The sequence below is a fragment of the Gopherus flavomarginatus genome, chromosome 6 (assembly GCF_025201925.1).
Source record: "Gopherus flavomarginatus isolate rGopFla2 chromosome 6, rGopFla2.mat.asm, whole genome shotgun sequence".
NCBI classification, from domain to species: Eukaryota; Metazoa; Chordata; order Testudines; family Testudinidae; genus Gopherus; species Gopherus flavomarginatus.
Window position 1 is genome coordinate 130,446,390 of NC_066622.1, and position 25,115 is coordinate 130,471,504.

The following is a 25,115-nucleotide window of genomic DNA, read 5'->3' on the forward strand; positions in this document are numbered from 1 at the left end:
GAGAGCCTCTGGATCTGATGGTCATCTTAGACCCATCTCTATAAAATCAGGCCATCTCTGAGGTTCTGTTTGGACCTGAGTCCAGCACACCCAACTCTGAAAAGTTTGCCTTTGGCATTCTAGTTTGGATCCTTTTCTTTTTGAAATTCTGGGAGCAATATAAACATAATTACAAGATTAATAATCTCAATTGTTTCCTTTCACACACACACAACTCCACTGTAGATGTTAGTGATAAAAAAAAATTGCCTGTGATATATGCTATTTGCATTTGGCTTCCAGCAGTAATGCAAACGGGGACATCTGCTTATTGCAAATGTTTGCCTGGTGTCCACTCCCTACTCTGCCCTCTTTCTACCAAGGAAAATGCTATCAGTCTCAGGCCTGAGATCAAATGCTGTCTGTTTTTACCAGTTAAAGATAACTGCCAGTTCACCTGCTGCCTAATTGTTAATGAAGTCAATTGACTGATTTGGTCTGTCCATTAGTAAGTTGGTGGCGCTTTTACAATGAAAAGACTCCGTGTCGGAAAATGGTCCAGTCTTGGTTTCTATTTTCCACCACTGAGTGTTTTACTTTTCGCTTTGTATCCTGGTTTGACCTTTGTAACGAGTTCAACCTCTTGCCTTATTGGAACAATAAAACAAGCAGAGTCTCTCGTGAACCTGTGTCTGATATGCGGAAGGCAATACTTATTGAATGAAATCTAGGTGATCTGTAGGCTGTGCTAATGGGAGCTGTGCAAAGGCTTTCAGACACTTTTTAAAGAGGTTCACAGAAGCTGATAACATTTTCCATGATTTAGAAATAGCACAACAGCAACCTTTGTGCTAATTGGACACGTGCTTTTGCAAATGGGAAAGAGAATCAGGGAAACAACGGTAGTATAGTTAATAAGCACCTTGCACTTATATAGTACTTCAGTCCTATGAGAGACAATTAAAATAACACTCATTGTATAGATGGGCAAACTGAGGCACAGATCAGATAAGTGACTTTGCAAAGTTTAAACACTAAGTCAGTAGCAGATTTGGGAACACAATAAAATCCTGCATCCCAAAACCCTTCTCTAACGCCGCACTTAAACCTCGATTAGCATATAAATTACACCCTTTGATACCCAACCCTTTTGGCCTACTGCTGTAGCTTCTAACCATTTAGCCATGCATTCTTGCCAAACCAAGCTACCACTAAACTCTGCCCCCTTGAGGAACATCATTAGGTGTTGGGGGGATTAAACTCATACCTCCACTTTTACACTGAAACTGAGAGGCCATACAGGGCTTGTATTTTTTGTATTATGATATGGTTTAGTAATAGCATCTATGCAAAGCAAACCCGAAGCATATTGAATTGTGCTTAATTAGCATCTCATGTATCAAGACACTTTTCTATTTTTTGACTGCTGTGATTTAAAGGAAGAAGGAGAAGGAGGTCTCCCTGCAACTGTAAATATTATGGGCTTCTGCTGTGATATAAATCTGGCCCATCTCTTGCTATCATGCATGATGAGTTTGGAAAATGGAGTTTATATGTGACTAAGGATAGGTCTACATGAGCACTTTTATCGGCATAACTCGTGTTGCTCAGGGGTATGAAAAACACCCCCCACCCCCCTACTGACATAAGTTACACTGACAGAAGCAGTAGTTTGCACAGTGCTATGTTGGCGGGAGACATTCTCCCACTAACATAGCTATCGCCACTTGTTGGGGGTGGTTTAATTATGTTGACGGGAGACCTCCTCCTGTCAATATAGAGTGGGTACACAGGAGATCTTACGGTGGCACAGCTGCATCCATACAGCTGTGCCACTGTAAGCTCTCTTGTGTAGACAGGGCCAAAGTAACTGTGGCTATTAGCACAATTCTGAAAACAGCTCTGTGGATTAGAGGGGCTCTAGATACTGTCCATTTTCTGTACTACAGCAGTGTAGGAGAAGGTACAGATAATCATGGGGTGGAGGGAATAATTTACTTCTTTTCTCTTTCCTTTTTGATGATTCCATGCATAGGAGGCCATATCACTCACTCTCTTGTTCATAGTGGGACTGCTGTCGGACCTGAGTCTATAGTCATCGTTCCATTGACTTCAGTGGAGGTCCACTGGTTTGTGTGCTCTGAGAAGCTAGCCTTATGCCTCCAAAATAGCAACAAGAACAAGAAGGGGGCTTTCTGTGTTCACTGCTGAACCTTCCATGACACACACAGATCCTGCCAAGAGCTCAGTTGCTGTCAAATTCCTCCTATGCTGCTGACCCCAAAGGCCATTCAACATGCAGATAAAGTATTTGATTTTGCAGACTCCTTAGCAACACCTAAGATCTCACTTGAGACTATTTTCTGTGTCAGTTAGGGCTTAGAAACGAGATTTGATATACTTGAAAGAAAATTGGATTCAACATGTCTTTAAAATATGAGTTGAGATTGCAGAAAAACGTCTTTGAAGAGGCAGAGGAAAATACCACTGTCTTGGAGACAAAATAATAAAAACGATAGGCACACTGACTACTGTGTTGATCGAGTATGGTTTTCTTTTTGCACTGAAAAACAAAAAGAAATCCTTTAATCTCACCAAAGCTTCTAATATTCAAACATTTTCCTTTCCTGAGACATCCGAAGGAGACAGATTCCTCAAATGTACCCTGCCTTTGTTAATTCATTTGTCAGTTTTGAGTCCCTATCACTCTCTCTCCTTTGGATATCAAAGGCTTTTTAAGAATTGTATTAAATTATTAGTATTTACTATTTGTATTATCACAGTGCTTAGAAGCCCCAATCATGGATTAGACCCTATTGTGCCAGGCATGGTATGGACACAAAATAAAAGATAGTCCCTGCCCAAAGAGTTTACAGTCTAAATATGACAAGATGATGGATACAGACAAGTGAAGGAGAACATGGAGACAACACTAGTCAACATGATAGGCAGTGGTATCAGTGCACCAGCAGCCAACAATTATCAAGTTTTTGTAGGCATCACAACAAAAGATTTTTAAGGAAGATAATGAGGTGGCTTTGCAGGTGTTTACAAGGAACACTTCCTATGCATGAGGAGCAGCATGGGAATATGCATGAAGGTGCTTTTTTGAAAACATAAAAAGTGAGAGATGGAGGCTAGAATCATGGACTGATCAGAGGTGGGAGTTGACCTCTGAGTACTAAATGTCAGGTGGGGATATGCTGTGAAAGGCTTTTAAAAGTGAAGAATAGCAGCTTATGTTTGATGCAATAGAGAAAGGGGAGCCAGTGGAGGAATATAAAGAGAGAAGCGATGTGGACAAAGGAACAGGTTAGGAAACTGATCTTTGCAGCAAGAGTCTGCATGGATATTAGCAGGGCAATGTTCTAATTTGTCAAGTTCAGAGAAAATGATGGTGCTGTCATTGAGACACAAGATGAGATGAGCATTTTATCTGTGTAGGTGGATGGGAAAGACCATATCTTAGAGATGTTACGCAGAAAGAATTTGCAAAATTTAGATATTGCCTAGATGTGAGGACTTAGAGAGATGCTTAGTGGGGAGGAGTTGGGTCAACAATAAATGACAGCAACATGGAGATGGAGAAAAAGATTAGAGGCAGAGCTGTTCAAAAGAGGAGAAAAAGTGGGAAGTTGGAGTTGAAAGTCACAGGAGTGGGAAAGAAGTCCAACATCCTCACCACAGTCTGATCCAGAGAGAAAAGTGTGAGAGGAAGAAAGGCCTCCATAAGGAAGGGCAGCTGCAGAGACAATGTCAGTTTAAGAGATCCAGGTCTCTATTTGAGCTCCTTGATACTATCACCATAAGGCATATTTTCTAATCTCTTAATCATTCTTGCAACTCTTCTCCGAACCCTCTCCAATTTGTCAACATCTTACTTGAATTGTGGGCACCAGAACTGGACACAGTATTCCAGAAGCAGTGCCAAATACAGAGATAAATTAGCCTCTTTACTCCTGTCAATTCTCTCCATTCTACCTTACTCCTATCTCTATTCAGGATCAGTGACTATGTTTTGGTTATGGGTAAAGTTCGTTCCTACTCAGGAGCTTGCTTGGCTGATCCTTAAAGCTCAGAGACTTAGTAAGGGAGAACTGCAAATTCAAGTTTCATTCACGAAAATGTAACTTAATCCACTCCAGGGGTCTACTTTAATTCCTGGGCCTGAAGTATTCTTTGTTTCAGGATTCATGCAAATAAGGCCAGGTCTACATTACAAACTTACATCGGTATAATGACATCACTCAAGGGCGCAAAAAATCCACACCCCTGAGAGACATAGTTATACTGACCTAAGCCCTGGTGTAGACAGCACTATGTCGCCGGGAGAAGCCCTCCCACTGGCATAGTAGCATCGTCACTGAAGTGCTGCAGTGGTGCAGATGCACTGCTGCAGTTGCTCCGCTGCAGCATTTGAAGTGCAGACCTGCCCCAGCTGGTTCTGAGAGGCCATCATGACTGAGCAACTATAGAAAATTGCAGATGCTTTGCACATCCAATAAAATGTTAAATGGAAACAATGAATGGGCCATTGATTCATTCAGATCTTGGGGGGCCCAGAGAATGTGATCTCAGCTGAGTAAATGCTCTATATCAACCAAACTCACTCACTTGTTATCAATACGTTTTATTTGAGTTTGATGATATATTTGTGCTAACAACCTCTGTTCTGCCTTTGGTGTTTATGAATTATTTTTAGGTGATATGAGGGTCTGAATTCAACCCATAAAAGCTAAGACCCCACCTGCTGCTGTTTCATGGATAGCTTTTCAATGCTTTTTCCCCCTTAACTACAATTCTGCCACTATTTTATATTTTCTCTCTGTCTGTTTCTCAGTTTATCACTGACATTTGTGTGAAAACAACAGCTGCTGCTGCTTATTCTATAGCATTCCAGACAATATAAATAAAAAAAGATCTATGAGGCCACCCGGTCCCATCTGCCTAGCCAGAGAAGGAATGGCCTCAACAATACACTTGCTATTGTCTATTCCAGTGTCTCAAATCATGCTAATTCCACTACTTCCCTTTGGGAGATTATTCCACGGTTTAGTAGATCTTACTGTCCCTGGAGACTTTTCCTGATCCTTGCCCTATATTTTCCATTCCTTGACTTTGTTCTATGGCTTCTCAATTATCTGCCTACTGTAGGGGTAAAAATCCTAAGGCCATCTTGGATCCTCTAAAGGACAACTAGGTGTCCATGTTTGTAAGCCTTCTTGTTCCCTCTCCGCTCCAGTTTGGTGCCTTTTCCATGTTTAGGCAGGAAAAACAGTGGCTGTCAATCATCTAATCTGCCTAGTAACCAGAAGTCTGTATAAGGCAGTGTTCAGATCAGATCAGGGCTGCCCCTCTGAGTGGCAGAGTGCAGAACAGACAACTAAGGGTAGGCCATTCGCCCCATATGGGCTACTTTAAGTAGGGGATTACTCACTTACACACATTTAATCCATCTTCTGTAAGATTCGCTCACTGCACACACGACGACGCAGGTAGAGGGAGGGGGAGTTCAACAACTTACCTGAAAGAAGCTCGTCCAGCCCTGCTTTAAGATCCTGCTCCCACCCAGGGGATCCAGTGGTCCCGGCACGCCGTACCAACCTAAGGAGAAAAAGAACATCAGTACTTCAAGCTGTTGAAGATGGTAATGTAATCATTGTGTGTTTGGCCCTACAGTTTCCTATTATTACAGCCTGCCTCGTTTTGTTATCTGCTCATTGTCATCTTGGTTATTTTGAGAGTCCTTGCCATTACCACCCTTTAATAAACTCTGCTGTACTTTTATTTCGTAAAGTCTTCTGTAAAAATACAAACCCCCGGTGATAGATACGGGTAGGGGACGAACCTAAGACCGAAAAATCGGGGCTACTTTAATCTTAGCCACTGTTTCGGTCAACATGACCACATACTTGCCAATATCCTCCGCACAAAACCAATAGATTTTATATTTGCATAAATTCCAGTACAACATATCAAAACTGCACGCTCCTTCGTTCTAAAGTTGTGCTGAAACAGACCCCAATTTGGAGAGAGAATTGCATGCCTGCGGTCTGTTATAGGTGCCAGATTTCCAGTGCTGTTTTTATTCTCTTTCATGGTGTCAAGTTGTAAAAAATATGAAGGAGAGAGAGAGGTGTTGCAGTTGCTGGGCAAACTGCCCCTCTGACTCCTCCTGGTTTCTCCGAGTGCAACCCCTCTGGGTGTCAGACCAAAGGCTGTCACCTGTCTCGGGGTGGAATGACATGATTCTCCCCCTCACAGATCAGGCCTTGAGATGCTGTCCCCTGTGTTGTGTATCATCGGTGTTTTCTTTTACAGCCCTGATATACGTCCAGTACCTGCAAGTCTGTTTCTTCTGGGAGGGATAAGCAATGACTAAACAGCCTTCTTTAAAGCAAAATATTATTTAAAAACAGAAGTTGGTCTTTAAACAATCAAACGACTATACTCATGTCTATCTTACCAGGTATCTCACTATATCAACATCGGGATCCTGGTAGATCTAAGCTTCCTATAGACCCCTCCATCACAGCCCAGAGATCTAGGCATTAATTACTGATTGTGAAATCAGTCATATCTAGAGTGCAACCCTGATAGGACAGGGCCTTTCAGGCTGAGTCTTAATGAGTTGCCTTGGATTTTGACATCTGTGTTTAGAACCTGAGGTCATTCATTGAAGGTGCTACATTTTATCGAACTAACTGTATTTTTACTGACTCTTAAATCTCCAACTACTGGAGGGAATCTAGGAATGCTTAAGTTAAATATTGCAAGCATCAGATACACACTGCTGCATAAATGATACGACCACCTTCATTACATGTCGCTGGATCTCCGGTTCACACAACTTTTTCATTGTGATTTTCAAGGCAGGATTAATAAGAAACCCTGTCTCGGCCTCAATTGAAGGTGCTTCATTTTGTTTGTTATCATTGTCTTTGTGCAAAGTACTCCTCTTTTAATCCCAGCTGTCTATGGTTAGTGAAGGTAACCGATTAAATGGTAGGGAATCTTCTAAATCCCTTTTCTAGCCTTCAACTTGGCTATTAAAATGTATGTAACGGTTCTGCTGCACAATGGGGTGTGCAGCTTATTCCTTTAAAACAATCCAACATGACCAAAGTTTATTTTTAATAGCTATAAGAACATTTTAATGAGTCTACATTTTATAATACTATGCGACTTCAGAAAAGTCCTAACAATGAAAATTGTGCTTCTTTTCTTCAACCACACAGAGATCTTTAAGCCTTATGGCTGAGCAAGAGCAGCACAATACAAATGCGGCAATCTCTATAGTCTCAGAACACTAGTTCTATGCTGCCTCAGACCCCTCTTTATATCTATTTCCTGGGACCTCGGTTTCTTTAGTTAAGTCCCATATATTCAGTGTCAAATGCTTCTGCAGATTCACAAGCTTTTCCATATCCTGTTTTTTATCAAATACAATAGAACAGTCTCTAAATATAATTGACCCTTCCTGAAGCTGGATTTAAGCAGACACTACAGGCACCTGGCTTTTCTTCCTTCAGCAAATAACGAGGTGTTACTTGTGCTTTCCTGCTATACTCCGTCTCCTTTTGCCACCCACACCCTGCTTCTTTGGTGCTATCTGATGTGTGGATTGTGAGTAGATCTGGGCAAATAACAGATTTTTTTTTGGTTCATTGGTAATTCTGAAAAATTGGGGGAAAAAAGACATTTCAGGTCAAATTTAAAATTTTCAGAAAATTAAAACACCAGAAAAAAATAATTTCAGGTCAAAATATTTTTTATTTTGACTATTTGACATTTTTTATTATTTAATACATTTCACTTTGAATAACAAACAAGAAAAACTTGTCATTTTAAAATATATATAAATACATATACTGTATATACTGAGGTTTATTTTAACAGAGGCAATTCAGCAAAACTGATACAAATTCACAAAAAGTTTTGGTGTTTCTGAATCTGAATTTTTCACTGTGAACTTTTGATTGAAAACTTTTGCCCAATGCTAATTGAGAGTTTTCTGGAGCAGAGATGGTCTATATGTATATACTGAACCCAGCTCAATGGGGCACTGATCCTCAGCTGGTTCCTAGACATTACCATAGGCACCAAGTTGTATCAGCCTGTGCCCAGGCCTCACCAGTACTCTGGAACGAGGGCCCAGCCCCACCAGTGTTTGAGCCAAGGGTGCAAAGGAAGGGGCCCAGGTTACTGGCCTGGCTGCCCCAAATTTGAGTGGCATTGCTACCTGGTACACTGGATCACCAGATGGAGGGGCAGTCTGGCCAAATGCGAGTGGTGGTGTGACCCGGCACATGGAATCACCAGCTGGAGGGGTGGCCAGGCCAAATTTCATCGGCATTACAACCTGGTACACAGGGACACAACACTACTCAAATCTGGCCCCACTGCCAAAACTGGGGTTGCAACTTGGTGCATAGGTTGCCAATAAGGGTGGCTGGGCTGAATTTGAGTGGTGTTGCAACCTAACATACGGGGATACGCAGCCAGGCCAGATTTGAATATTGAAGTGAGCTGGTGCACAGGGTCACAACGCCACTAAAGTTTGGCCTAGCCACTCCATCATGTATGCCTATCTTGGGGGGTTTCACTCCTCAGACCTTCAGGCAGAGGGAGCATGATCCCTTACAAACTCAGTTTGCCATGCATATTATCATATTATCATATTATATACAATAAATAATATACCACCCTGCACCGGATGAAGGTCCCATTACTGTTGGGTGCTATATAAAAAATGTAGATAACATTTAATTTACAAAAAAATTATTTTCCCCACAACCTAATAAATTATTTCACAGTAAAATTATAGATTGTCAGTGGTACCTGCTGGCAGACTGACAGGTCTAATAAGCACTACATAGAAAGAAGGCAATTCCCAAGCATCAGAAACATTACAAAAGCATCAAGTCTGGCTCTTTAGCTTCAGCCTAATAAAATCCAAGGTCTCATACTGTTCTCTGCTTCACTGAATCTTTGTTTCTAGACACACAGCCACACCAGCAACAGCTGCCTAGAAACTAATAAGCATTTTCTTCACTCTACTCCAAGAGTACACTAAAGATTCTGCACAGCCCACAGACAGGATCTCCGGAGTACAAACCTCTGTCTTGTTAGCAGGTACTCAGGGAAATGAGGAACAGTTCACACATCAACAGGCTTGCTATTTTTTTTTTTGAGCTGTCAGTGTTTTGGGCAGCTATATGATGGTCCGTTTTCAAACCGCGCCAAGGAAACAACTCTACACACTCATGCTGCACACTCTTCACTTCCTCACTCTCGTGTCCCGCCCCGATACAAAGTGGCGGGACCTCCTGCCACCTCTGGAGGGTGAGGAGCTCCAGTGGGCCAGCTTATACTCTACCCTGGTCCCGAGGCCCGCCGGGGATATCAGTTGGCGGCTCCTTCATGGGGCCGTGAGCACGGGCGTGTACTTGGCGCAGTTTACCTCTGTCCCGGACACCTGCCCTTTCTGCGGCATGAGGGAGACCCTGGCGCATGTTTACTTAGAGTGCGCCAGGTTGCAGCCCCTACACCGGCTCCTCATTAACATCCTATTACGTTTCTGGCTGCACTTTTCCCCTCACCTCCTTCTCTATGCACTCCTTATCTGTGGCCCCACAAAGTCCCGGGACCTCCTGGTCAACCTCCTCCTCGCCCTGGCTAAAAAAGCCATCTACACGACCAGGGAGAGGAGGTTGGCCGATGGAGACTCCGGTGACTGTGGGGCTTGTTTCTGTTCCATGGTCCGTTTACGAATCCGGGCGGAGTTCCTTTGGGCGTCGTCCGCTGGCTCCCTTGACGCCTTCGAGGAGCAGTGGGCGCTGTCCGGGGTTCTCTGCTCGGTGTCCCCGTCAGGTTCCCTTCTTATGACCCTTTGACCGCACTCCTGTCCCTGTTCTTTTATTAGTTGTCCCCCGTAATCAGTGGGTTCTGTGGTCCTGTGGGTCCTCCCCTTAGGCTGGGGGAGGATCCTTTAGCAGTGGGCAGGCTTTGCCTGCCCACTTCCCGGAAACCCAATAGATACCTCACATCCTCTACTCCTGTTGCTGGAATCTGCATAACGGTAAAGTGGATATTAACTCAGTAAACAAAGCTTAGCATAGTAGCACTGAATTTCTTCTACTACTGCATGTCATATGAAATGAACTACATCAAATGCATAAAGTCCTACTGATCTTGGGTTTTTCTGTAGTGCTGACCACAAACTGCATGCAAGCCTATGCAAGCCTTTTCTAGGTAAACCAGTACCAAATTGCAAAGTGATGTGTTTTGTTGTTGTTGTGGGTTTTTTTGTTTGTTTGTTTATTTCATTGTTCTGTCTTCCCAGATTGAGAATCAGGCTCTAAGGGATTTGTCCAAATAACAAGTCAATTGCAGAACTGGAAACAGAACTCAAGAGTTCTGACTTCCATTCTCCAGTTGTAATCACATGATCCTTGACTTTAGCCCTTCAGTTCATGGCATTGAGTAGCGGCCTGTCTCAAACAGAATTAATTGGTTGAGATATTCTGATCATGTATCTCTGTGTTTCATTGGAGATTCAGTTAACGGATGAATTTTCAGTTTGCTGTTGTTCACTTACTTACCTTTTTCTGTCTGTTTTCTTAACAGAAGATTTAAAATATTCAGTAAAGCACTTTACGATTGAGAAAAAACAAAAACAAGCCACAAATATTAAAAAAAAATGGCAAGCATTATTGGCATGAACATGTTAATGAGTGAAATCCTTAGTCACCATTAAGCCTACTTTTTACTCAATTGATGTGCTAGGGCTGTAATTTGGTATTAACACTGTGCTGGTAGAAAAATGGAAGATAATGGCATCTATTTTCCTGTTTCTCAATCCACGTGAAAGACAAGAGAATGACCCGGCTGCCTCTGATAGAGAAGGCTGTGGTTGGGAATTTTCACACACCTGCCTGCAAAGTGTAGACACATACCCATCCTAAGGAAAATGATCAGGATAAGTTCCTGAGGTTTACTTGTGAATGTAGCTCTGTATATGTGCTTTGCACACAGGATGAACTTTGCAGATATCCATTGGATTTGGGGGCCTGGTTGCCATTTCTCAATATTTAAGATTGCATCCAGTATTAGGTGGAAAATAGATCATAGACAATGGCACCATATGATACAATAACCATTGGCTACATTTCATTTTTCACGTCAGCGACTAGGTCCTGTTCCAGTGGCAAAACTCCTCAGAGCTGAACAGCACACCATCCAGGGGAAGGAGTGTATTCCTGAAAACTGTGGTCAGAGCCATGGTATTAACACAAAGAAATGAGATGGTCAATGGTATTTCATTGCACCTTTCATTTAAAAATCCCCAGGTTGGAATCCTAATACTTAGGTGAGCAAATGCCCTGGATAAGGTGTGAATAAGCCGCTTCATTTTCAGTTTAAACCAATTTTTACTGAAAAATTCCCAGGTTTTACAAAAAGTATTATTCAGGTTTTTTCTGATTTCCACTCTACTTTTGTATCATTCAAATAAATTAAAAAATGACTTGTTTTATTAGGAAAATACAGCACATTGCACGAGATTCATATATTACGATAATACATTAGTCTGTGTGGAAATGCAAAGCTGCCTGTTGAAGTAAGGCTATGTATTAGTCTAGAAGATACACACAATAAACAAACAAGCTCTGAAGTGTGTGTGCATCTGAATGTACTGGTGAATCACACACTCGGCCTGCACACATTTCAATCATTCTGCAGCAAGTCTTCTGGATTTCACAGCAACTTGGAAATTCTGTGGCAGCTACCTTAGACTTTTTTTTTAATTGAGATTGCTAATGAATTAAATATGAAAATTTACAGTCATTTATTTTGTAATAAAATTCCTGCGTAGGGAGTTATGAGAGGCAGTTTGGGATTGCGAGACCAGAGGAAGAAAGAGGGTGGTTTGTACACAGACGGTCTCCCATTCACAGGACAATATGAACAGCAGTCCAATCCTATGTGGTCATTCAAGATTCTATGATATACTTTTTTCAAGGATAGTGTTGTTATTATTGCATTAACCCTGCCATCCCCAGCAGACTCCAGATTAGATAATGCCTTTTGTTTACTCTACATTCAATCTCGTCTGCTTAAATTGGCAACAGTATTCTTTTTCATCCTCCTCTCTTAAGCTGTTGTGTGGCACTGCTGTGGGGTGTTAAACAGCTACTCTGTTGTACTGCAAAAGCAGCTGCATTTCTGTCATGGATGAAGTGACTCCAGTATAAGTAAAGGGTAGTAAGGGTGTGCTTATAAATAGTTTGTAAAGGGTTAATAATATATCTTATCAGCATGTTACAGGCATGAGTAGTATGTGGCTATAAGCACATTTGTAGAAGGTGTCATATATGGTTATAAGCAGTTTATTGACCTGTTAGAGTCTAACAATTGATTCACCATTTATTAAAATACTTACAATTTGTTAATCCTTTATAAGCTGTTTATAAATATACCATTAATACAAAGTGTGACCACATAAGGTTTGTAAAGGCCTTTGGGAGGCAAGACACCTTATATTGTAAGATTATATACTAGTGAGAATAATAAATGCATAGGGAACCATTGTAAGGTGTGTTTTGGTGATTGTGGAATTTTCCCTCAGCTTATTTGAGAAACATTTATTACAGAACGTAAACACCGTGGAATAGCAGACAAGAATTGTCATCAAACACCATTCAGATGCTGGGGAAGAGAGGAAAAGCATGGAAAGACAAACAAATCAAGCTCAAAGAGACACAAAAGGTAATGTTCTAGCACCTCATCACAAGCTTCACTTAGAAAGTTGTTCATTAAAACCATGTAGACCATACTGTTCATCAGTACGCTCTACTGGTGTGCCTGCAGCAGCTCTGTATTCACCGTCCCCACTATCCTGTGGTGTCATTCCTGGAATGTCTAAACTATAGTACTTCCCAGAATGATTCCTGAACACAAATAAATAAGCCATTTCTAGCCTAGAGTTCAGAATTCACTCTTTCCAGGGGCTGCAATTCTCAGAATGTTCTTACGCCATGGTAACACTCAATGCTATCGTGAAGTATCACCTTCCATATTTAAACAGTGAAAAGTGAACCATCAATTACACTGCTCTACAGCCAAAATGCTTCTGAAATAAATGTAGTCCAACTTTACTAATTCTCATAGACTCATAGACTCTAGGACTGGAAGGGACCTCAAGAGGTCATCGAGTCCAGTCCCCTGCCCTCATGGCAGGACCAAATACTGTCTAGACCATCCCTGATAGACATTTATCTAACCTACTCTTAAATATCTCCAGAGATGGAGATTCCACAACTTCCCTAGGCAATCTATTCCAGTGTTTAACTACCCTGACAGTTAGGAACTTTTTCCTAATGTCCAACCTAAATCTCCCTTGCTGCAGTTTAAGCCCATTGCTTCTTGTTCTACCATTGGAGGCTAAGGTGAACAAGTTTTCTCCCTCCTCCTGAAGACACCCTTTTAGATACCTGAAAACTGCTATCATGTCCCCTCTCAGTCTTCTCTTTTCCAAACTAAACAAACCCAATTCCTTCAGCCTTCCTTCATAGGTCATGTTCTCAAGACCTTTAATCATTCTTGTTGCTCTTCTCTGGACCCTCTCCAATTTCTCCACATCTTTCTTGAAATGCGGTGACCAGAACTGGACACAATACTCCAGTTGAGGCATAACCAGCGCAGAGTAAAGCGGAAGAATGACTTCTCGTGTCTTGTTTACAATACACCTGTTAATGCATCCCAGAATCACGTTTGCTTTTTTTGCAACAGTATCACACTGTTGACTCATATTAAGCTTGTGGTCCACTATGACCCCTAGATCTCTTTCTGCCATACTCCTTCCTAGACAGTCTCTTCCCATTCTGTATGTGTGAAACTGATTGTTCCTTCCTAAGTGGAGCACTTTGCATTTATCTTCATTGAACTTCATCCTGTTTACCTCAGACCATTTCTCCAATTTGTCCAGATCATTTTGAATTTTGACCCTGTCCTCCAAAGCAGTTGCAATCCCTCCCAGTTTGGTATCATCTGCAAACTTAATAAGCGCACTTTCTATGCCAACATCTAAATCGTTGATGAAGATATCGAACAGAGCCGGTCCCAAAACAGACCCCTGCAGAACCCCACTTGTTATACCTTTCCAGCAGGATTGGGAGCCGTTAATAACTACTCTATGAGTACGGTTATCCAGCCAGTTATGCACCCACCTTATAGTAGCCCCATCTAAATTGTACTTTCCTAGTTTATCTATAAGAATATCATGCGAGACTGTGTCAAATGCCTTACTAAAGTGTAGGTATATCACATCCACCACTTCTCCCTTATCCACAAGGCTCGTTAATCCTATCAAAGAATGCTATCAGATTAGTTTGACACGATTTGTTCTTTACAAATCCATGCTGGCTATTCCCTATCACCTTACCACCTTCCAAGTGTTTGCAGATGATTTCTTTAATTACTTGCTCCATTATCTTCCCTGGCACAGAAGTTAAACTAACTGGTCTGTAGTTTCCTGGGTTGTTTTTATTTCCCTTTTTATAAATTGGCACTATATTTGCCCTTTTCCAGTCTTCTGGAATCTCCCCCGTCTCCCATGATTTCCCAAAGATAATAGCTAGAGGCTCAGATACCTCCTCTATTAACTCCTTGAGTATTCTAGGATGCATTTCATCAGGCCCTGGTGACTAGCAGGCATCTAACTTTTCTAAGTGATTTTTTACTTGCTCTTTTTTTATTTTATCTTCTAAATCTACCCTCTTCCCGTAAGCATTCACTATATTGGACATTCCTTCAGACTTCTCAGTGAAGACTGAAACAAAGAAGTCATTAAGCATCTCTGCCATTTCCAAGTCTCCCGTTACTGTTTCCCCCTCCTCACTGAGCAGTGGGCCTACCCTGTCCTTAGTCTTCCTCTTGCTTCTAATGTATTGATAAAAAGTCTTCTTGTTTCCCTTTATTCCCATAGCTAGTTTGAGCTCATTTTGTGCCTTTGCCTTTCTAATCTTGCCTCTGCATTCCTGTGTTATTTGCCTATATTCATCCTTTGTAATCTGACCTAGTTTCCATTTTTTATATGACGCCTTTTTATTTTGTAGGTCACGCAAGATCTCGTGGTTAAGCCAAGGTGGTCTTTTGCCACATTTTCTATCTTTCCTAACCATCGGAATAGCTTGCTTTTGGGCCCTTAATAGCGTCCCTTTGAAAAACTGCCAACTCTCCTCAGTTGTTTTTCCCCTCAGTCTTGATTCCCATGGGACCTTACCTATCAGCTCTGTGGGCTTACCAAAATCCGCCTTCCTGAAATCCATTGTCTCTATTTTGCTGTACTCCCTTCTACCCTTCCTTAGAATTGCAAACTCTATGATTTCATGATCACTTTCACCCAAGCTTCCTTCTACTTTCAAATTCTCAATGAGTTCCTCCCTATTTGTTAAAATCAAGTCTAGAACAGCTTCCCCCCTAGTAGCTCTTTCAACTTTCTGAAATAAAAAGTTGTCTGCAATGCAGTCCAGGAACTTATTGGATAGTCTGTGCCCCGCGGTGTTATTTTCCCAACATATATCTGGATAGTTGAAGTCCCCCATCACCACCAAATCTTGGGCTTTGGATGATTTTGTTAGTTGTTTGAAAAAAGCCTCGTCCACCTCTTCCACCTGATTAGGTGGCCTGTAGTAGACTCCCAGCATGACATCATCTGTGTTTTTTACCCCTTTTAGCCTAACCCAGAGACTCTCAACACTTCCATCTCCTATGTCCATCTCCACCTCAGTCCAAGTGTGTACATTTTTAATATATAAGGCAACTCCTCCTCCCTTTTCCCCCTGTCTATCCTTCCTGAGCAAACTATACCCATCCACACCAACACTCCAGTCGTGTGTATTATCCCACCAAGTTTCAGTAATGCCAACAATGTCATAGTTGTATTTATTTATTAGCACTTCCAGTTTTTCCTGCTTATTACCCATACTTCTTGCATTTGTATATAGGCATCTAAGATACTGGTTTGATCTTGCCTCCTGTAACGTGCTGATAAGGCTGGTCTGGGTGATGGATTATATGACACATGACCTAATTTCTAGCTTTAATCTCCACAATGCATTGATCATGGGAAAAGCAGTAAAGTTTCCATATTGGGGAGGGGATCAGCTAGGGTGACCAAAGGGCAAGTGTGAAACATCGGGACAGAGAGAGGGGGGTAATAGGAACCTAGATAAGAAAAAGCCCCCAAAATCAGGACTGTTCCTATAAAATGGGGACATCAGCAGAAATTTTTTGTGAGCCAGACAGAGTTGAGCCTCCCTAGGTTGCTCAGTTCTTTGATCATTTTACCTAACTGAATCCTATAGAAGGAAAGTCACACAAACAATTGTAAAGGTCAAGCAACTGATAGGTTTCCAGAAGGATTTGGATCGTCAGCTGCTTCTCTTTGTTTGGAGAGGCATTCTGAGGAAATTAAATGGTGGGGCTGCAGGTGTACTGGAGGAGTTGCTAGGCCTTGCTGGGTGTTGGGATGCTGATTAAATTAATTGACTGAGTATAACACTGGTCAAAATTGTTTGAGTTTCAGTGATATCACCTCAGAAAATGTTCCCCACATTTTCTGGCTGATTTCTAGTTGAGAAAAAATGGGACTCCTATGGAACTTTACCTAAATTCAACAACTGGCCAGTCATGAGATGACAATTGTACCCCTTGTTCCCAGTTGAGAGAAACAGAACAGAGAGGTGATTAAATTGAAGAGTGAAAGTTGGTGCTGTGATTAATCTTTTTCCAAAAAGTACAAAACATATTGCATTAACGGCATTTCCATTTGATTGCAAATGGAAGGGGGAAGATGGCCCATAATACACTCCCTCTCTGTTGAGATGTGATTCAGATTAGGAAAGTGTTTAGGGACCCCTGTTCTGCTCCTAATTGAATGGGCATAGTGAGTGGTATAGTTCATTCCTAAATGCCTGTGCATGGCCTCTTATTGTACAAGAAGTCAAGTTGCTCGAATAATCCAAAATGTTAATACAGCAGCAAAGGATGGTTTGGTGGCTGAGGCTCTGCTCTGGAAATCAGAAGATTTTGATTTAGTTCCTAGTTCTGCCACAGACTTCTTGTGTCACCGCAGGCAAGTCTCTTAAACTTTGTGTGCCTCAGTTCCCCACCTGTAAAATGGAAATAATTACACTGCCTTTCTCCCTTAGTTTTCTGTACTTGTCTATTTAGCATGTAAGATCACTAGAGAAGGGAATTTTGTATGTGTTTGTACAGCACCTCGCACAGCGAGTCAGCCTCTATCTTGATTAGAAATTTTAGGTGCTGCCATAATTAAAAACAACAGAGAATAATAGCTACAGTTTGTTGAGATCTGACACATCAAAGAATCTAGCAGATAAAGCTGAGAAAATTTTGGTGTGATCCATGTACATCCCGAAAGAGAGGTGATATCCATAGAGAAAAGAGTATTAGGTGTGATCCAGATCTGACTGCAGTCAGTGGCAAAACTTGCACGTGCTTCCCAGACTGTAGGACCAGCCCCACTGTGAAAGGAGTGTACAGGAGGAGAATGTCAATAAAGCAGTGATGTTGAGGAGTGGGAAGGCCACACGCATGTGGTGTGCACAAGACAGCGACCCATTTCCTCTCTCTTGACAAAGGTAGGCACTGAGTGGCATTATAAAGTGTATGCTCCACTGGATGCATTGTGTTCTTTCCTGGCTCCTATTCCCTTTTCTGGCAATGAGATCTGACCCTTGTGTGGGTGGCAAATAGCAAACATTAGTGGTACAGAGTGCACAGCAACTGTAGCCAATCTCTCCTAATTTACAGTATGACTTTCTTAGTTAATAGCCTGCTCTGATGCACTGTCTAAGGTCATGTTAGAGAAGGAATGGGAGTTGGTGCGTGCCTGCTATGCTCCAGCTGGCAGCAGGCCCATGTAATTCCCACAAAGTAAATTAGATGAGTTTAGAATAAATTTCCCATTCATTTGCCTTTGAAAGGGGAAATAGCTGCTCAGCCTATTAAGGTGATATGGGTTGGAATGTATCTCTGGGTTGAAGTTGTGTGTACAGATGACTGGGACAACAGGGTTTACACACAGACACACAAGCGGCCTGATTATAGCAGTGTGAAGCCAAACAAGCAAATTGCTTCCTAAGAGCGGTTTATAGTCCTGTGGATCTCTCAAGCTTTCGATCAGCATTTGCCATCAATCTCTTAAACTCCAGATGTATTAATAGGCATGCAGCATCTGAAATAATTGATCCCACTCATCTCCACAAGAAAGGTCTTTTCTCCCATAAGGTTCATGCAGCTCAGATGAACATACATGCTAGCGTAGACATGGCCTAAGTCAGTGGCAGCCCAAGAGCTGAATTTTAGGTGGAGGATGGAAACCTAGTGTAAATGCCAATAGGTCATTTAATGGAGCCCTTTGTGCCCTCCAGTTCTCCAATGTGCCTGCTAGACTATTTAATGAAATGCAGGACAGGAACTGTCCTTACTTGTGGCTTGGGAATCCTACATGTTACACAGTTTGGAACATTAGAACAGCTGCCTCGGGTGGATCCTTTGTTCGGAAGACTAAAGAATTCCTCTGACAAATTAACAACTGTGAATGGCACATCACAGAAGGGAGATGAAGGTAAATGTATTAGCCTTTCATTTTGTTGTCTCATTTTCCTGAGTTGAAGAGTGTCCCAGGTGCCTCAGTGCAGAACATTCACAGATATCAGTTCTCTTTCATCAACTGAGTGGAACTGTTTTAATTATTGAATTGCCAAGTTTCAAGAAGCCATAAATGAAAAGATGATCCCCTTAAGGCTCATCCTAATATTTTGCACTTCTCCTAATGGCTTCTTTCTGAAGATCTCAAAGCACAGTCCAAACATTAATTATTGAGTCCTGAGAAATCCCCACTTTCCATCCATTTATAAATGCCTAAAATACCAGATCCTGAGTGTCAGGTCATCAGTAATGAGCTAATAGGAAGTGGTGGATTCTCCATCACTTGATGGCTTCAAATCAGGACTGGATGCCTTCCTGGAAGATAATTTTTGGCCAAACATAAGTTATTAGGCTCAATACAGAAATAGTTGGATGAAATTTTATGGCCTGTGTCATACAGAAGGTCAGACTAGATGATCTGATGGTCACTTCTGGCCTTAAACTCTATGAAACCAATGAAAATCTTCCAACAATTTCTCACAACAGCAGATGAACACCCATGATTTGTGAATTATTCCTACTTTAAATGAGTTGTCATTGCAAGAGTCAACCTTTAAAGCAGACTGAATCTATGTCTACACTACCATGGTAAATCGGCCTAAGTTATGCAACTCCAGGTACATGAGTAATGTAGCTGGGGTCAACGTAGCTTAGGTTGACTTACTGCAGTGTCTACAACATGCTGGGTTGACTTACCTTACTTTTCTCATTCCCAGTGGAATACTGGGGTCAACTGGAGAGCACTCTGCCATCTATTTAGCGGGTCTTCACTAGACCCGTTAAATTGACCCCTGATGCATAGATCCCTGGAGCGTTGATCCGGCCGTAGCATAGACATAGCCTTAAAGTTCTGGCTTCCCGTGACGTGAAGCTCTCCAAGCCCTAAATGCTCTAACTAAATAATAGTCAATGGTGATCACATGATTGTCTGGAAATCAGGTCTCCTGGATCCTATTCCTGTTCCAACTGCTCTTTCTGTGTAACCTTGCACAAGTCATTTAACATCTGTGCCTCATCTTAACTTTGTTGTGTCATTTAATTAATCTTGGCAAAGCACTTTGACATTTTTGCATACAAAGCACCTGAGAGTGATCACCTTTAAAACTATAGCAAATGCTTTAGGTAAATAAAATGGGATAAATATGGTAATAGATATTACAATTTTGGTTTTGAATTGCATGCAAATACATTCAAGAATATCTTTTAAAAAATAAACTGCTTACTGTCTATGAGTTCCATATCTGCAGTGATTTGGGAGAAATGCATTTATATATTTAATAATGGTAAACACTAAAGGTTTCTGTACAGCAGTACCCACTGGAGACCTATCCTTTAAATGTCTAGATCAGATGTACCCTTCAATTAAACCAAAGCTCATTCACTGTGTTTAAGCCATTTTTCACTCATGAAAACGGATCCTGCAGACAGCCCTAAAAGGTTATTCAAAACTTTACAGGCTGACATGAAACCACAGAATATTATTTTCATTGTTTGTGGGAAACCAAACCACATACTCGCAGGCACAGCTCCATAGTGTTTCACAAGGAAATTTTTCCAGCACAACCAGATGTCACAACTCTAGATCTGCTAGAGCAGTAATATAGCAATGTTTTTAAGGATACATCAACATCACTTACAGCTTGCAGAGTTCTGCAACAAAGATGTATTTAGTATATGTATTATAATAGCTCCTACAGGCAACAACCAAGACTAGGGCCCTTTGTGCTAATCACTACAAACAGAGTAAGAGATAGCACCTGCTCCAAAGACCTTATCTAAATAGATAAAACAGACAAATGATAGGAGGAGAAACAGAGGCACAGAGAGGCAAAGGGACAGATTTTTAAAGTTATTTAGATGCCTAACGATACAGATATCTGCCTACTCCCATTGAAATCAGTGCTTTCATGCTTATTCAAATTAGGAACAGAAATAATGCCACTGACCAATCAAAACTAAGCTACATCATTAAAATATTGAACATTGCTGTCTGATGCTTAGAATAAAAATACAAAAAAATTGTCCTTGAATAATCTCAAGCACCAAATAAATCTGAGGAAATTGGTTTTGCTGAGTGATATTTCATCAGCAGAAAAACTGGCTAAAACCACTGGACATATAATATATGGAAAATTATTCAATCTGTTCTAGTACAGAAGAATGTATGAGAATTCCCTGCCCACTCAAATATTACAGTATCCCACTACTACGCACAGCCTGAGCTACAGAAATATTTTCCAAATGATCCCGAAACAAAGAGCTTACATATTTCAGCTTAGTTAATCAAACAGTTATGTTCTGTGGTTTCCTTTTTAGTCGTAAAGCTAACCAACTGTCAAGTCTTTATAATAAAGTTTTAAGACAAATGAGTGGATGTAAGCCTCTGCTAATTTGATTTAAAGTCTGCTGCATGCAGCATGCTTAAGGGCACAGGCAGACTTCCACATGACTCTAGAAAGAGAGAGGGGAATCTGGAACAAATTAATTCAGATAGCATACCTATTTAAGACCCAAAAAAAATCCTCGTTCCAGATCAAACAGTGTAATCAGCAAAACTGTTTAATTGGGCTATATAATCAAAATGCATCAGCAAGTGATTTAAATGTCTCAGATGATGAACTTTTAGTACATGAGTAACACCATGAGGGAAGCCTGTTCTGCTGTTACCTATGCTTGCACCTGCATTGTAGATAACAAAAGAGATTATTTCTCTCCAGGGCTGGTATTTTTCACCAACAATTAATTCATCGTGAATATGAAAAAGCTTTTGTTCTTCTTCGAGTGCTTGCTCATATCCATTCCAGTTAGGTGTGCGCGCGCCGCGTGCACGTTCGTCGGAAGACTTTTATCCTAGCAACACTCGGTGGGCCGGCAGGGTGCCCCCTGGAGTGGCACCGCTATGGCCCTTGATATATACCCCTGCCAGCCTATCCGTCCCTCAGTTCCTTCTTACCGCCCATGTCGGTCGTTGGAACAGTGGAGCACGGCTTAGCTGATCTCCACCTCCCTAGCTATTCGCTCGTTTATATAGTTATTGTGTATATAGTTCGATTTTCTATAGTTCTAGTTAGGTCTGTTTTAGTAGTTCTTGTAGTAGGTATTGTATATAGTTAAAGAGGATCGGGGGTTAGCCCCTTCTCCTCACCCTGTACTGGGGCCCATGCCCGGTCCCCCGGGCTTCAAACCGTGCGCAGCCTGTCATAGGCCGATGCCCGCAGGAGACCCTCACGACTCTGTTTAAAGTGCTTGGGCGAATCCCACCTCGCGAACAAGTGCCGAATCTGCAAGGCTTTCAAGCCCCGGACAAAAAACGAATGGGACATTCTCCTGAAGCAACTTTTGATGGAGGCAGCTCTATCTGTATTTGTATCTACACCGCAGTCAAAGCGTACAACCAGGTCGGACTGCCCGGCACTGCCAACTGCCGCGGCACCGAAGACCTCTGCACCGTTGATTCCGGTCTCACAAGAGCTGTCGAGTCCAGTGCCTATCAGCTCCCCGACACACGCCGTGGTCGAGCTTGTTGTGCCTTCCACGCCGGAGACCTTCTCCACAGCATGAGAACTGATTGCCTTGACAGAGCCCTAGCTGCCTCAACCCCCGGCACCGCCGGTGCGGGTTGTTCAATCATTGGGCAAGCCCGCCATGATGAGGCCATCTTCACCTGGCACCATTGAACGTCGCTGGTCATGATCCAGGTCCCGCAGGCACTCTCGGTCCCGCCATAGAACCCGATCCCGACGCTGCTCACAGTCCGGGTACCGCTCTCCATCTCTGTACTGGTCGTACTCGTGGCACCGCTTGAGATCCTGGTCGCTGTCCCGGTACTCTCGGCACCAGTCCAGGTCCCGGCACCACTGTGCCTCTCGCAGCCGATCTCAGCACAGAGATTCAAGGCACCGGTCGATCTCCCAGCACCGCACTGGTCGCAGCTCCCGGTCCCACTCTCGGCACCGATACGACTCCCAGTACTGTTCTCCGGTACTGCGTAGAGAAGGATTGAATGGACGCAGAGACCCAGTTCAATCAGCCTCAGCTCCTCCATGGCCTTCTTGTCATCCATCCATCTCATCCCATGCGGACAGTGCTTCCTATGGGGATTCGGATATGCATACCCATGGCCTGGACCACGGACCTCATCAGTGGTCCTTTTGGACACCTTGGGCTTATCACCAAGCCCAAGGGGAACCAGCTGGCCCATCACGCTCCGGTCACTCAGAACACACGTGCCAGAGGCCACTGTGAGCAGACCTCCCCCGGCTGGTACAGAGGAAACCCATACCCACGCACCAGAACCGCACGATCTTACGGCTCCGGAAGTCCCCCAGGATCAGGAGTCAGTGCAGGACGCACTCGTCACTGGGCTGTCATCGTCCTCTTCTTCGGATGAGGCAGTAGCGGGGACGTCATCATTGGGCCCACCTCTGACTGACCACAGGTCACACCAGGACCTTCTGTGGCGTGTTGCCCAGAATATCAACTTACCGGTAGAGGAAGTTCCAGAGGTGGAGGACTCGGTGATAAGCATTTTGTCTGCGGAGACACCAACTAGAGTGGCTGTCCTCTTCATCCGTTCGATTCAGGCTAGAGCGACACCATCTGGCAATCCCCGGCATCCATCCTGCCCACAGCCAGAGGGGTCGAACAGAAGTACATGGTGCCTTCCAAGGGGTATGAGTACTTCTATGTGCACCCCCCTCCCTGTTCATTGGTTGTACAGTCCGTCAATGAACGGGAGCGCCACGGCCAACAAGCCCCTGCACCTAAAACAAGGGAGGCCAGGCGTATGGGTTTGTTGGGACGAAAAATCTATTCTGCGGGAGGCCTCCAACTCAGGGTAGCGAACCAACAAGCCCTCCTGAGTAGGTACAACTACAACCACTGGGAAGCGGTAGGGAAGTTTACAGAGCTGGTCCTGCAGGACTCCCACCAGGAATTTACAGCACTCCTGCAGGAGGGGAAGAGAGTAGCGCGGACCTCCCTACAGGCCTCGCTGGATGACGCCGATTTGGCGGCTAGAACGGTCACCTCTGGAATAACCATGCGACGTATATCATGGCTGCAAGTGTCAGGCCTGCCACCTGAACTTCAACATACCATACAGGACTTACCATCTGATGGACAGGGCTTGTTCTCACAAAAGATGGACCCCAGGCTGCAGAGTGTAAAGGACAACCGCGTAATTATGCATTCACTGGGAATGCATAAGCCACAGACCCAAAGACGGTCATTCCGCTCCCAACCTCAGCGCCCTTACCCCCCGCCTAGGCCCAGGCAAGACTTTGCCAGAAGACGAGGTCGTACCAACCGCAGACGTCAGTCTGGACCTCAAGGGGGTAACAATTCCGGTCCCACCAAACCTACAGCAGGACTCAAATCAAACTTTTGAAGGTGCGCCCGAGAGCAGTGTACCAATTGCCTCCCAGGATCCCTTTCAGTTCTACAACCGCCTTTCCCCATTCCTCCCTGCGTAGTCCCAATTAACTTCAGATGGCTGGGTCCTATGCACGGTGGAGCTTGGATACAATCTTCAGTTTCTTTTACCCCCTCCCTCCCAACCCCCCTCCTCTTCCGTCTTCAGGGACCCGTCATGAGCAACTCCTCCTCCAGGAGGTTCGGAGACTCCTTAAAATCGGAGCTATAGAGGAGGTACCGGAGGAATTAAGGGGCAAGGGGTTTTATTCCCGATATTTCCTAATTCCCAAGGCAAAAGGGGGCCTCCAGCCTATCCTAGACCTGCAAGGACTGAATAAATTCATGAAAAAGTTCAAGTTCCGCATGGTATCCCTGGGAACCATCATTCCTTCCCTGGATCCTGGAGATTGGTACACCGCTCTCGACATGAAGGACGCATATTTCCACATTGTAATTTACCCCCCCGCACAGACGGTATCTACGCTTTGTGGTAAATCATCAACATTATCAGTTTACTGTCCTTCCCTTTGGCCTCTCCTCGGCCCCTCGGGTCTTCACGAAGTGTATGGCGGTCGTTGCAGCTTCCCTACGGCGTCGTCGAATACATGTCTTTCCTTACCTCGACGACTGGCTTATTCGTGGGGCCTCCGAGGCACAAGTCATCAGTCATGTGACCATCATCAAGGACCTGTTCATGAGTCTAGGCCTGATAATCAATTTAGAAAAGTCCACTCTGGTGCCTACGCAGAGGATAGAGTTTATCGGGGCCATGCTGGACTCCAACCCTGCGATGGCCAGTTTGCCCCCACATTGTTTTCAGGCTATAGTCTCCCTTGTACAAAGACTTCAGAGCTTCCCAACAACCTCTGCCCGCACTTGCCTTGGCCTCCTTGGTCACATAGCTGCAAGCACATTTGTCACAAAGCACACCAGACTGCGAATGCGTCCTCTTCAAACTTGGCTCACCTCAGCCTATTGTCCGG